Source organism: Anabrus simplex, chromosome 4 (genome assembly GCF_040414725.1).
Source record: "Anabrus simplex isolate iqAnaSimp1 chromosome 4, ASM4041472v1, whole genome shotgun sequence".
Taxonomy (NCBI): Eukaryota; Metazoa; Arthropoda; class Insecta; order Orthoptera; family Tettigoniidae; genus Anabrus; species Anabrus simplex.
The window spans coordinates 268562859-268578359 of NC_090268.1; positions in this window are offsets into that span (position 1 = coordinate 268562859).

Genomic DNA, 15501 nt, shown 5'->3' on the forward strand with positions numbered 1-15501 from the left:
TAAACTCACAGTGTTCCAAGCATTATGGTACTACTCACAAGTATTGTACGTCGTACAGGCAACGCAGACCTATGGTGTTTCTCACACAATGGCGCCACTCATAGCCAATGTAAACCGATGAGGTTCCTCACCTAGGTATACTAGTCACGGGCGCCGGTATTCCCGTGCTGTTCCTCATATAGTGGGTACTAATCACAGGCAACGCAGACCCACGGTGTCGCTCATATAGTGGTACAACTCACAGGCAACGCCCAGCCCCGCGGTGTTACTCACATGGGTACGACGCACGGGTACCGGAAACCCACAGGGGAACCAACTCTCTGCTGCTACTAATCACAAACCCATTTCGTACCTGATATAGTGGTACTACTCGCAAGTAAAGGCGACCCATGGTGTTCTGCGCGTGAAGGTACGAATCATGGTTCTAATTCAATCATCCCTTGGTCGCCCCTTTTAGTCGCCTCTCACGACAGCAGGGGATACCGTGGGTGTACTTTTTGTATGCTTCCCCCAACCACAGGGGGTAGAGAGAGAGAAAAAAAGAAGAAGAAAGAAGGGATCTGTCACTTCGAAAAATGAAGTAACGGACGAAGAAAGGCAAGGGCCACGAAGGGCGTAAAAATGAAAGACTCCCTAGGCCTCGAATGCTCTAATACCGTCGAGGTCGGAAAAGAACAAGAGTTGACCAAGGGAGGTCGGACAGGATAGGCGAAAGTTAGGAGCCTGGCACAAGTAAGTGGAAGCAGTACCAGGATTCAGCTAAGGGCCCTGTGATCGCCAACCCACACTCCCAAATCGAGGGCTCCTTGGGCCCCTTTCAGTCGCCTCTCACAACAGGCAGGGGATACCGCGGGTGTATTCTACATTTGCGTCCCCCACTCGCAAGGGGTGAGTCCTCTACGATCGCGGAGTGATTATCGCTGGAGTCGCTTCTAGAAAAAACGCACCTGAAAGGTGGCTTGTGGAAACAGAACTCAGTGGACTGAATCTCATTAGTGGTGTACAGAAGGCAAGGGACTGTACATTCCTGGAAGTGCTTTTATAAAGTTTCTGTAACCCATTTAAATGAGTAATTAAAATTAATTAGAATAATACAAATGATTTTTACTCATTGCTGATCACGATGGTTAATACATGAAAAATTAACGAAAAAGCTACATATCAATTGAATAATGATGATTTTTAATATTTAAAGGGCTTTAACAGCTAGGTCATCAGCCCCTAATGGGACGAGGTGGAAGAAATTGAAATTAAAATTAAAATCTAAAACGAATTACGATGAAAAAATGATCGTGAAACAAAAAACAAGCAGTGAATCCTATTCACATTGTCTAAATTACTGAGATGATGCTTATTATATAAAGGGGCTGCTTGGCCGAGGCGGTAAAGGCGTGCTCGGTTCGCCCGGAAGAGCGTGGGTTCGAATCTCCTTTAGGAGGTCGTAAAATTTGAGAAATGAGAATTCCACTCCCGGTGGTTCATATGGCCCTGAGGTTCACTCTGCCTACACCAAATATGAGTATCAGGTTAATCCCTGGTTGTAAAGGCGGCCGGGCGTAGAGCTAACCACTCTACCCCATCAAGTGCAGTGGTTGCGGACAGTGGGAGCCTTCTACCCCTGCAAGAGCCTGCATGGCCTGTACATAGATGACTGACTCTGTACAGTATTATGTAAAGGAGGTAAAAAGTCCAGGTCACCGGCCCCTCATAATGGTACTAATCTCTGGTAAAGCAGAACCTTGGTGTTCTTCCTATAATGGCACTAATCACAGGTAATGTAGGCTCATGGTGTTTCTCGCATGGTGGTACTAATCACAACTAATGTAGACCCATGGTATATCACACACAATGGCACCACTCACAGGTAACACAAACCTATAGAGTTCCGCACATAAGCAACGCAGAACCATGGTGTTCCTCACATGTCTGTCTGTCTGTTAAGTCATCAGCCCAGAGGCTGGTTGGATCCTCAAATAGCACTACCAAAGCTTATGCGGTTATAAGGAAACCCCAAAAACCAATGGCAGCACCAAAATGAGGCGTACTAGGCAAGATGAGGAGTGAGGTAGTTTGCCATTGCTTTCCTCACTGGGCCAGAAAGTACTATTGCAGCACGACGGACCCTATGAGCAGCACCTTTCATAACACTCAGATGTACTAGTCGTGCTCTGAATGTCATTACTCAGCACTACCCATACCCCAGCAACTTCCATATTGTCACAGCCATATTGTCACTTTGATGGAAGCTACACTTTACTCTGGCCTGTGCCAAGAGATGGATGGAAAAGTACTGTATCCATCAAGAAATGACAGCAGGCAGGTTCCTCACATAGTAGGACAAATCACTAACGCCGTGATTCCCGAGGAGCTCCTCACTTGGTGGAACTAATCATAGGCGAGTTATACTCATGGTGTTGCTCACATTGTGCTACTAATCATAGGCAACGTAGACTCACGGTGTATCACACATTATGGTAACGCCCACAGGCAATACAAACCATGGTGTTCCTCATATAATCGTACTACTCCCAGGCAATGCAGACCAATGGTTTTCATCACAGTGGTGCTTTTCATTGGTGCCAGTGAAACCCGTGGTTTTTCTCACAAATTGGTGCCAACCACAGTCTACGCAAACCCATGGTGTTCCTTATGAGGTGGTACTACTCGTAGGTAACGCAGACCCATTCTGAACACAGATGAACCGACCGGTGGAATGCACACGATGACACTTATCACAAACAACGCTCAGACCGGTAGTGTTTCTCGCGTAATGGAACTACTCCTATATAACGTAGACCCTCGCAAGGTGGTATTAGTCGCAAGTAACGTCGACCCATGGTGTTTCGCACGTAATGTTGCTACTTTTATTCGCCTCTTACGACAGGCAGGGAATACCGTGGGTGTATTAATCGTCTGTGATTCCCACACCCCAGGGGGTAAGTGTTCGTCTATCAGCCGATAAATCTACTCAAATGTTCATAATTTGAGCACAGACTGAACCAGGATTCAACCCAATAAGTCAGGTTCACCGGGCTCCTAATATTCTAACTCCTATAACCTACTGATTCTCACTGCTTTATCATTCACTTACCATGTTAACCAACTTTAGACCTGATAAATAAAAGCAATAACCAGACTAAACCCCCTTATCTAGATGAAAAAATGGCAGTCGAAATTCACGTAATTAGACCCCAGTCAGGAGCCTTGCTTTCCGCGTAAATGACTGTCATATGTAACGTGTATACTACGCGATAACTGATGTATTCTGGTCAAGCCTGACAATGTGAAATATGCAGTAATGTTAATTGGTTCTGAGCGGTGTCATGGGACTGTTTGAACACTAATGACCCCAATCACCAAGCTCAAGACTGTGGGCTTGCGTCTCAATCATGTAACGATATGACAGGTCGCCATAACTCAGCTTTCATACTGCCAGCTTGGGCTCCAGTCCCAATACCACTAGCCAATCCTTTGTCAAAAATGTCGATGTCCTAGATTAGGGCTCGCTAAATCATAATTGATGATGAAGATGCTTGTTGTTTAAAGGGGCCTAACATCGGAGGTCATCGTCCCAAATGACATAATTAATGGCGCTACGTGAATTCTACCAGCTCGACACAAAATGAAGACTGAAAGTGGTGTTCATCCATCGTAATGAGCGAAAACACATGGGGGCTATGAACAACGTCTCTAATGGCAGTATCAGGAAAAAGAGATTGAATGAAAATCTGTTAAGTATGAGGCCTATATTCGTTTTATATCTATTCAATTCGGTGATTTTTTTAAACATTTATATCTGAGTCTTGCGGAAGTATAATATATACGTAATATCTCTAAGCTCTACTAATTATGAGTTGTCTCATAAGGAGTCACTGTTAATTGTGCATGAAGGCCAACATCTGTTAAACACATTCTCCTTCGCCTTTTTTGTGTTTTCATTTTCGAAAGGAATAAAACTGCTCACAAATGTTGGTGGGGTTTAAAATTCCCGCAGCAAGCGACCTGAGGAGTGTTTTTATTAAGAGGACTGAATATTTTGGTGATGATAATTATGACTGTTATTTAAATGGTCCTCACATCTAGGTCATCTGGCTCTAATGTTAAAAAATGAGACGTAATGAAATTATAAGACTAAAATTTAAAATTTGCGCACTGACTAGGATTTTTTAGAAGATCATCATGATGAGAATGATTATGAATTTAAAATTAGTCTTTAGATCTAATTCGCAATGCCTTCTTTTTGAAAAATGTAGATATCAAAGAAAAATGCAAGAAAAAAGGCATTGACTTCAAAGAAAGAATATGTATATGTAATGCAACAAAAAAGATAATAACATATTAAACATATGGAAAATTCTAAGTTCCCATTTTCGAAAGGAATAAAACTGCTCACAAATGTTGGTTGGTTTTGATACATTTTTGACATGCTCTATTGGTGAAAAATATCTAACTCCCTCCATGGGAATTTAGAATTTTGTATTCGGAATTGCTAGGCTGGCAATAATTCCATTGTGGAGATATATCTCCCGTATGCAGTTATCAGACTGTGATTCTTATAAGGGCTTCTGATAAATTCATCTGCATACACCCCAGCGTCAGTGGGTAGGGTCTGACACATCCCACTCTGATGAGTCTAGTGTCAGACCTAAGACAAAACGCTGGTTAATAGAGCAAACGCCTGAAAAACCTTACATCTGATATGTTTTTGATACAAGAATATAGTCAAGAATATAGTCAAGAATACAAGCGTTTAAAATGTTTAAAAACAAACATCACCTTTAAAACCGACAAAACAGTCCATCATCTCTCACGAAACAGATGACGAAGACTACTGACTGCTCATCAATCATAGAATGAGTGAAATGGTACAGCATACCACTGATTCTCTCCAAAAAAACCGAAGGGAAGCTTTCCCATATCTTTGTTGATCCTATAACCACCCTGGTCCTCTCACTCCTCCCAGTGGGATATGATCAGCTGTCTCAACTGCTGATGATTATGATGCTTGTTGCCTAAAGGGGCCTAATATATAGTGCATCGGCCCCTGATGGTTACGAGATGCAACTAAATGAAGTACAGAATATTATTTAAAATTTATGCACTTACTAGGATTTAAAACCCACGAAAAAAATAATTATGAATTTAAAACAATGAGCTGATATAATTCGCAATGACTTACTTTGCAATTAAATGATCAAAGACGAAATAAAATATAATAAAATTGAATAAGGTTCAATAAAATAAAAGCGTAGTTAACAATAAATGAAAAATTAGAAATATAAACTTCTTTTAAATACGATAAAACAGGCCACTGTCAGTCGTAAAACAGATGACAAAGTCTACTGTCCCTTCGTAATATGGGAAAATGACGTAAATGGTACTGGGAATTTTAGACTACGGCCAGGTTCGCCTACAACCTAACGATGAGTAGTACGGTCAGATGGCCACAGCAGCACGCACCGTGGCGGCTTCACCCTTCAGTAGGTAAACGTGCCTTACTATACAAAGGCCTAATCCAAGACGGCACACAATCACTGCTTCTCTCTGAGAGACTCGAGTGAAAGTGATGATGATGATGATGATGATTATGATGATGATGCTTGTTTTGAACACACGCGCCACGTGGGAATATCACTTCTCCACCTGCTACGCCAGCGTAGTAGGTTCGTGGAATACGGAATGAATTGAATGACTGAAAGAATGACCGAGTGCCTATATGAATCGGTGAGTGAATGATTTCATGACTGAATTGTGCTCGTGCATGAATAAATGAATAAACATTCTTCTCACCTTGTCACGGATAGCCACCAGCTGGGGAGAGAGCATTCGTGATTGAGTGGATGAATGATAAAATATAAAAAATTAAAATGTCCTCTCTCTCAGTCACGGATAACCACCAACTTGGAAAGGAGTAACATCAATAAACGAATGAATTAATGTTCTAACTCAGTTCGCATGATGATGACGATGATGCTTGTTGTTGAAAGGGGCCTCACATCGCGGTCATCTGCCCCTAATTGTACGAAATGAAATGTCAATAAAAAGTTCAAAATTATCCACTCACCAAAATAAAAAAATATCATGAAGAATGAATGGATGGATATGAACCCAAGAAAACAAACCAAAACAGTGGATTCGACATAAATAAGAGTACTACTGACCAAGGACCACTTATAAAGCACAATCCTGAATCGAGGATGCTTGATGTCTAAAGGGGTCCAAAATCCAAGTCTAAGGTCCCTCAGAATGGTATTTATCGCTAGTAAAGTAGAACCATAGTATGTGTCATGTTGGGGTACTAATCAAAAGTAGCGAAGACTCACGGTGGTCCACACATCATGGTACTATTCACAAGTATTGTACGTCGTACAGGTAGCGCAGACCTATGGTGTTTCCCACACAATGCTGCCACTCATAGCCAACGCAAACCGACGTGATTCCTCACCTAGGTGTACTAGTCACAGGTGCCGGTATTCCCGTGGTGTTCCTCACATAGTGCGTACTAATCACAGGCAACGCAGACCCACGGTGTCGCTCATATAGTGGCACAACTCACAGGCAACGCCTAGAACCGCGGTGTTGCTCACATGGGTACGACTCACGGGTACTGGAAAACTCACAGGAGAACTAACTATCTGCTTATACTAATCACAAACCTATTTCGTACCTAATATAGTGGTACTACTCGCAAGTAAAGGCGACCCATGGTGTTCCCCGCGTGATGGTACTAATCAAAAGTAGTTTCATGGTCCTAAGTTAATCATCCCTTGGTCGGCCCTTTTAGTCGCCTCTCATGACAGGCAGGCGATACCGTGGGTGTTTTTCGTCTGCGTCCCCCACCCACAGGGGTACAGAGAGAGAAAAAAGAAGAAGAAAGAAGGGATCCGTCACTTCGAAAAATGACGTAACGGATGAAGAAAGGCAAGGACCACGAAGAGCGTAAAAATAAAAGACTCCCTAGGCCATGAATGCTCTAATACTGTCGGGGTCGGAAAAGAACAAGAGTTGACCAAGGGAGGTCGGACAGGATGGACGAAGGTGAGGAGCCTGGCACAGGTAAGTGAAAGCAGTGCCAAGACTCAACTAAGGGCCCCGTGGTCGCCAATCCACACTCCCAAGTTGAGAGCCCCTTGGGACTCTGTTAGTCGCCTCTTACGACAGGCAGGGGATACCGTGAGTATATACATCTGCGTCCCCCACCCACAGGGGGTAGTGTGTTTGGACCGTGAGAGGTATTTTATTTCCCTCAAGTCCGCCGGCAAGCCGGTTAGGACCCCCCTATCCGCTACCTGGGACGCACCACGTGGGAGTATCACCTTTCCCCTGCTTCGCCAGCGTAGTAGGTTCGTGGGATGAAGAATGAATGGATGGATATGGATTTAAAACAATTAGTGAATCCGACCAACACTGCCCCACATTCACAGAAACTGACGTAAAACAATACTATTACTGACCAAGGGACTGCTTCTAAAGCACAATACTGAATCGATGACGCTTGTAGTCTAAAGGGTTTCCAAAATCCAAGCCATCGGCCTCTCATAATGGTACTTGTCGCTAATAAAGTAGAACCATGGTATTTCTTATGTTGCGGTACTAATCAAAAGTAGCGTAAACTCGCGGTATTCCACACATTATGGTACTACTCACAGGTAATGAAATTCGCACATGTAACGTAGACCTGTGGTGTTTCGAACATTGCAAGGCCATTTATAGGCAACGCAAATCTATGGTGTTCAACACGTAAGTGCACTAACCACAGGGACTCGTACTAACCCCTTATATAGTGGGTACTAATCATAGGCAAGCCAGAACCATGGTGTCGCTCACCCGTTATGTCGCTCATATAGTGGTACTAATCACAGGTACTGTAAAAGCCGACAGCGCACGCTCTTGCTATTAATTACAAACCTATTTTGTACCTAGCATAGTAGTACTACGCGCAAGTAAAAGCGACCCATGGTGTTCCCCGCGTGATGGTACTAATTAAAAGTAGCCTCATGGTTCTAATTCGATCATCCCTTGGTTGCCTTTTTTCGTCGCCTCTTACGACAGGCAGGGTATACCGTGGGTGTATTCTTCGTCTGCGTCCTCCACCCAAAGTGGGTAAATTCGCATGAAGTTGAATAGTTGGATTACGGAAAAAGAATAACGACACTGCAGACAATAATTTAAAACTACTAGAAATTGTCCCTTGTTCCTTATTTTCGTTAATGCTTGTTTAATTTTTCTTATTTCCTTTTACCACAAAATGTTTAGAATACAACAAAACCGCAGTTCTTCCCGGTGAAATCCATTTAACAATTATTGTGTAGAATTCTTTCTCTCTTTCCAGCAGTGGTGTTTCGTGACATTTTACTCTGGCAGGGCTGTGCCGCCATCTCTTCCCCCTCCCGATCGGTCCAGTTTTCACTGACCAGTATCACGATATATTTTGGAATTAATCTCTAGCAACAGTTAATGTAAGACGGGGAGGGAAAAAGCGTAGGCACATTGTAAAGTGTTTGGCGATGTTGCTGCGGGTTCTGCCGGACAGACCATACACTCACCTGCACTCCTCCTTCCCCTTAAAAGCCCATATCGTCCTTCCAAACTTCTCCCAAACCCCGCACATTTTCTAAACTTTATGAACCTACTACGGAATATCCTGCCAGAGCCCGACCGCCTCAGGACTAAGGAGAAAACATCGTGCTTGCTGAACGGCTGCCGCGGTCTGACAACCTTTGCCATATCTTTGAAAATAATAAAGCAGAATATTTACAGCTAAACTGTTAAGGATGGCATTGTATAACTGAGTTGCACACCACCATAAGCTCGACTTCGCTACATTTGTCCACCTCCTTGTGCAATCAATTACAGAGTGAAATTATGTTAAGTGTTTTTCAAAAAGTGGTGGGGTGGCGCCCAAAAGCCTTTAATGCACGAATCGCCACTGATTTTCCGGTTTTCTTTATATTATCTTCCTAGATATTTTACTCTAATTTCCTCCGTCTTCCTACAGACTCTCAATAGATGCACCTCTTTCATTATTTCTGTTGTATACAAGAAGCACGATATACAAAACACAACTTAAAAGTTTATTAGTTTACAGTCTTTCATACAATATGCACAAAATTAAAGGAATTTAGACTTGCTTCTTATAAGGATGAACACGCTAGATAATAACATATGTAAGTTGACTGTTTGTCGAGGAAATATATGCATATGTACAATGCGCAATGAGATCTATCTTGACGAGATAGAATGCCACAACTGAGTGAAAGTTCAGGATAGCAGATGGCTATCTGATATTTGGGAAGTTTGGATGGAACTTGGTGCAAAGAACTAACTATCAGAATGCTAGGCAGGTGTAAGCAAGTTGCACGGGTAGGCGGGCATCTTGAGGCGTAGTTGTCCCGAGGTGAGACCTCCCGATCAGAATTCAGTCCACATTTTCAAGAGGGATGCCTGCGTGTCTAACGTACGGTGTAGCCTGATCGCTGGACACAGCTGACTGCATGGAGCGGTGTTTTTTTTGTTAGGGAGGGCCCCCGTAGCCCGCTCCCCTGCTGTGACCATCGACTCAATCTATGTGACCTCCGACATGCTATTAACTTCTAAGAAAGAGATAGCAGGGAAGAGTGGGAAGTGATACAAGGAGTAGCTGCCGGTTTCCGAGTTAGACTCGTACCACGGCAAGAGTTTGTATTAGTTAGGTAGTGCTAAGGTGTGGTGTTAAAGGGTCGGGGAAAACCACATAGGCAGATAGAGAAATAGCCTACATGTAAAACATGACATCTTGTGATACCACATACAATGATATGCACTGGAAAAAGTTCCAGTGGCAGTGTTAGTTGAGAAGAGGTGCCATGCACCAGCTAGCCATGAACCATAGTCTCGCCGTTCCATCTGCCAGGGGATCAGATCGTCTGGGCACTACCGTGACTAGCGCGGGCCTTGCCGGCTGCGGAGCCATGCGTCGAGTACCACTAGATCCCGCCGCACAGCATCACCTCCTTGGGGTCCCTCGTACCCAGTCTCCGATCCCGGAGAATGAGGTCAAGCCCGCCGAAGCGGGGGCCTCATGGAAGGGGGTGGGTCATGACGCCGGGCCATCTTCCTCTCTGCCCGCTCCATGGCCCGGTAGACTGGGCAAATGCGATGGGAGGTCAGGTGCCCCCCCGCGCAGTTGGCCCACACCGGCGCTTCCTTAAGTGTTGCACAGGCCGTGCAGTGGCGATCACCCCCACAACGGTTGCACTTCACTTGGAGCCCACACCTGTCCAGCTGGTGGCCCCACCTCAGACAGCGGAAACACTGCAAAAGCTGCTGAAGGGGGACGTTTCAATCTCACCTGATTGCCGCTACCCTCTGAGGTCCTCTGCTGGTTTGTTCCTCGCTGGGGTGCTGTCCTGGGAGCAGTCCTGGTTTGCGACTGGACGGCCCTTTCCTGGAGGGCCAGCGTCTTCTTCTTCCTCCTGTTCCTGGGGTGGCGTCTTCTTTCCGGGGATCTCTTCTCGGCAGGAGAAGAGGCCTCTTCCTAGTGGCCCTCCTCCCGGCCTGGTGATCCCAGGGTAGCGGGTGGTTCTGCTGCATCGCCGTCTTCTTCCTTCTCCTGGCTGGCAGCGGTGGCGTTTGTCGGTTCTAACACTCGACTGCGTTCCCTGTCCTGTGGGGCGCACGTCGATGTCTGCAGCTCGACAGTCACACTGGCGGGCTGGGCCTGGACAGTAGCCTCTAAACGCTAGGGAGCGTCCACCTCCACTGCTGTGCTTTCCTGGATTGCGCCCGGGTAACAGGCCCTTCCTGGTAGGCCTGCGTCTGCGTGCACTTTGCCCTGGCAGCCGGTCGACGATCCTGTTTGGCGGCCTTGTTGATCTGCGTGTATTTCGTAAAGTACAGCGGTCCAACTGGGGGCGCGCAGTCGCGGCGCTTGGGAGCGCCGCCGTCGTCCTCGGTCCTTGGCTCCGTCTGGGTGGCTGCCTCCTGGTAGCCTCAGACGTCCAGGTTCTCCCTGAGTCCTGGTAGTCGGACCACATGGTGCTGCTGGGACGCCAGCTCTTCGTAGCTCCTGAGGCTGGTTGCATCCCTAGGGCGCATGATGACCGCGCAGCCAGGGATCACCTCGCTGATGATCTCGGAGAGCAACTCTCCAATGAACTCCGCCATCGCTTTAAGGAGATTGATTATGTAAATCGTCTCCTTGTATGTGTGCTTCCCCCACCGGTTGTACACCAACGGCGCCGGGCGTCGAAGATCGGGGGCTTCCGCAGCTATGAGTGCCGCTTGTAGTTTCGCTACGGCTCTCCTGCAGTCGTAGTCGGCCGGTCTCGCTGGAACAGTTAGCTTCTCCATCCTGGTACTCCTGAAAATAAAGCTCCTCAAAGAGAAATAGCGAGCACTGAAAAGTGCTTAGCTCCTACAAATGCTCTTTCGAAAATGTACTAATAAGTACAACTGCCTGGCTAATACTTAAAAAGTACAGAGCGCCTGGCGAGGAGAGAGACAGCGGAGCGAGAGACACGTACGTGTTCTTGCTAGCACAGTCAAGCTCGTCCTCTCCTGGAGCGGTGGAAACGACGCTCCAATATATACTCGTTGGCTGACGTCACACCTCATACGTCAGCTCTCTGCTGGCTACACACTCGGAGCATCGAGTAGCTTCGATGCAAGAACGGGCTGCGGAGCTCCCAGGCGGAGGACACTACAATTTCCCCACAAGGTAAACAACGATTCTCGTCATGTTTCTCTCTCTGACCCTCATTCTTGTATAGTCTCATTAGCCAACACACCATACCTCTTACGTCTCTGTTCGGAAGCTTTTCTTTCTTAACTGACATTTTTAAAGATTTCACAGAATTCGAATAACGTCCTTTTAGTCTTACATTCTGCCATAATCCTTCGCTTTTCAATAACTTTCATTCCAATCGTCATTTTCTTGTCTTTGTTCTGCGTCTATCTATCCCAATATTCTCCCATTCATATTCTATCAAGCATCCTTTTAGCTTTCGTTAACCAGTAGTCATTAGTTAAATTCTTTAGTGTTGGTATACTAAATTCAATATTTCCCTCCCGTTACCCCTTCTCAATCTCAGCCAATATTTTATTACCTTTCCAGCTACATCTGCTTGTAAGCTTATATCTTCACATAGTATTCTTACTCCGCTGTTAGCTTTACATTCTGGTAAGCCCATTATTAAATTGCAGAATTTATTACCAATTACGTCTAGTTCTTTATTATCTACTTTAATACCCTGTAAGTCTGTCCCATAAAATGCTCTTGATATCGCAAGAGTGTTTAACATTTTTTATGTAGCTTATAGTCAGTGTTTGGCATCTTCCTTTAGAAACACGCCGTGCTGGATACAGCGGCAAACCCTTTCATTTCATCTCGCCTTATTTGTTGATTCCTCTTTCCATTTGATGTTGTGATAATAAGTATTATATTGACCACTTGAAGTTCTATGCCTTGTAATCACCATATTTTGTTTTTCTTTAGATTTTTCCCCGTTTACAAACCATTAATTCTATTTTTTAATGTTGATTTTCAAATTCCAATTCCTGCAATATTCAGCAGCTTCCTTGATACTATATACATCTGCTGGTGTCAAAGACAGCAGTAGGAAGTCGTCTGTGAAAATCAGGACAGGAATTTCTCTATGGTTCAGGCGTGGGTATGACCTATCCTCCTTCCCTTCATTATCCAAAATATCGTTGATAAAATATATGTATAATATTGGTGATAATTTACATCCCTGCTTTCGACCAACATTTTAATGTATCTCTCCTATCTCTACATCTTCCTTTACTTTAATTCTGCAGATCACTTTCGTATATACTGTACATTTTCTATAGCCTTAATAATTATATTCGGCATTCCTATTATACCCAGCCTCGCAGGGACAGCCGCTCTGCTTACTGAATCGAAATACTTTTTGCAGATCTATAGCTGTAATATATAATCTACCACCTTTCCTTTTTATGTATTTTATGTATTTATCAATTATTGTTTTAATTACATTATCTGTGGTTCTCATTCCTTTTCTGAATCCTGACTGGTGTACGGAGAGTACAGGGTATTTCTCTGCCCATTTTATAATTATTTTTGCTAATATTCCGATATATATCTTACACAGTGTATCCAACATTTTGGAGTTTTCCTGCCATCAAAAATTTCGTTAAATATTTTAGTTATTATTTCCTGTTCTTACCTAGTTTCCTCCATGTTATTATTCTCAATCACATTTTCAATGCCTACTTTCATAATTTTCAATGTTTCCCTCCTGTAAGTGGGAAACCACGGAAAACTGTTTCAAGGATGTCTGAGGTGGGAATCGAGTTCACCTCTACTCAGTTGACCTCCAGAGGCTGAGTGGGCCCCATTCCAGCCCTCGTACCACTTTTCAAATTTCGTGGCAGAGCCGGGAATCAAACCCGGGCCTCCGGGAGTGGCAGCTAATCACACTAACCAGTACACAACAGAAGAGGACTTCCCTCCTGTAATAATCTATAAATTCATCACTGTGTTCCTCACTCCAACTGTTTCTGTGCATAATTAATCTGCTATCTTTCATTTGTTTCTCCTCCATTTTTAACAGACGAATAAACACTGGGAAATGATGAGAAGCTATCCGGTTATTTACCTTTATATCTATAATATAATTCAGTGCCTGTCTATTTGACATAACTAAATTTATGGTACTTCCTTCTTAATCAACTATATACGTTAAATCCCTATTTTATCTTCTAAACACCCACCATTTAGTACGTACAATTCTTCTACTGCACACATGTCTAGTAGTTTCTCTCCATTCTCGTAGCATTCTGTACTTTTACTTTTCCTTCTTTCTATTAATATGTTTTCTATTTCTCTATCGTATACTGGATTTTTCTTCCAACCTAGCATTAAAATCTCCCATTATAATTATTCCCGCTTCCTCGTCTTTTAAATCTGGTTTACTACATCAATAAGTTCATCAAAAAAGTATTGTTTCTCAAAAGGAAATCCCATTGGATGGTTGTAGCAGAAAGCTATAAAAAATCTCTCTTCTACTCACTACTTTTAGTTATCTTCAGCCAAATCTGTGCCTGAATCCACGTGCTCAACTTGGTTACATGTTTCATCTTTTTCAACACTGAAATCCCTCCCAGATACCTCCCATTATTCACTCTTCTCTATTTTAATTTGGCCGGTATCCACATCTCTGTCATGGCCGTAATCTCGTTACCCCGCATTGATTCCTTGACCTCATCATTTCCAAGATTCCTTCGATATTATTAATCCGATTATCAAACCTAGATATTTACTCGTGGATATATCTACTACACTAGCTGCTTTCCTACGAGTAATCCGTGCTCTCTGATGATGTTGCTTGTTGATTAAAGGAGACTAACATCTAGGTCATCGGCCCCTAATGTTACCAAATGAGAGAAAATATAATGACAATTTAAAAAGTTCAAATTCATCCAATGACGAGACCAAAAACAGGATGATGAAAGATGAATGGATGGATATGAATTTAAAACAATCAGTTGATCCGACCCAGAAACGATCATAAGCAACAGTTTTACTGACCAAGGAGCTGCTTCCAAAGCACAATCCTGAATCGAGGATGCTCTTTGTTTAAAGAGGTGCAAAATCCAGGTCGATGGCACCTCACAATGGTACTTACTGCTAGTAAAGTAGCACCATGGTATTTGAAAGGTTGCGATATTAATCAAAAGTAGCGTAGACTTACGGTGTTCCACACATTATGGTATTACTCACAAGTATTGTACTTCGCACAGGTAACGCAGACCTATGGCGTTTCTCACATAATGGTACCACTAATAGGCAAAACAAACCCACGGTGTTCCTCAAAGAGATACACTAATTACGGGCACCAGTATTCCCGTGGTAGGCCTATTCCTCATATAGTGGTACTAGTCACAGGCAACGCAGACCCGCGGTGTCGCTAATATAGTGGTGATAGGTGGTGATTATTGTTTTAAGAGGAAGTAGAACTAGGCAACCATCGTCTATATATAACACTAATCTGAGGGAAAATAAATTGAAAGGATACGACACTTCGAAAAATGAAGATATCGGCCAAAGGAAGACAAAGGCCACAAAGGGCGTGACAATGAAAGACTCCCTAGGTATCGGGAACCTAATACCGTCGTGGTCGGAAAAGGTCAAGAGTTGACCAAGAGAGGTCGGATAGGATACAAGAAAGTGAGGAGCCTGGCACAAGTAAGTGGAAGCAATGCCAGGACTCAGCTAAGGGCCCCATGGTTGCAACCCACGCTCCAAAGTTCAGAGCCCCTGGGACTCCTTTAGTCGCTTCTCACGACAGGCAGGGGATACCGTGGGTGTTATTCTACCGCCCCCACCCACAGGGGGATAATATAGTGGCACTAATCACAGGCAACGCCCGGACCCGTGGTGTTTCTCACAATGGTACCAATCACGGGTACTGGGAAACCCATACAGACTCATTTTCAGTTGCTACTAATCGCAAACTTATTGTTTACCTAACATAGAGA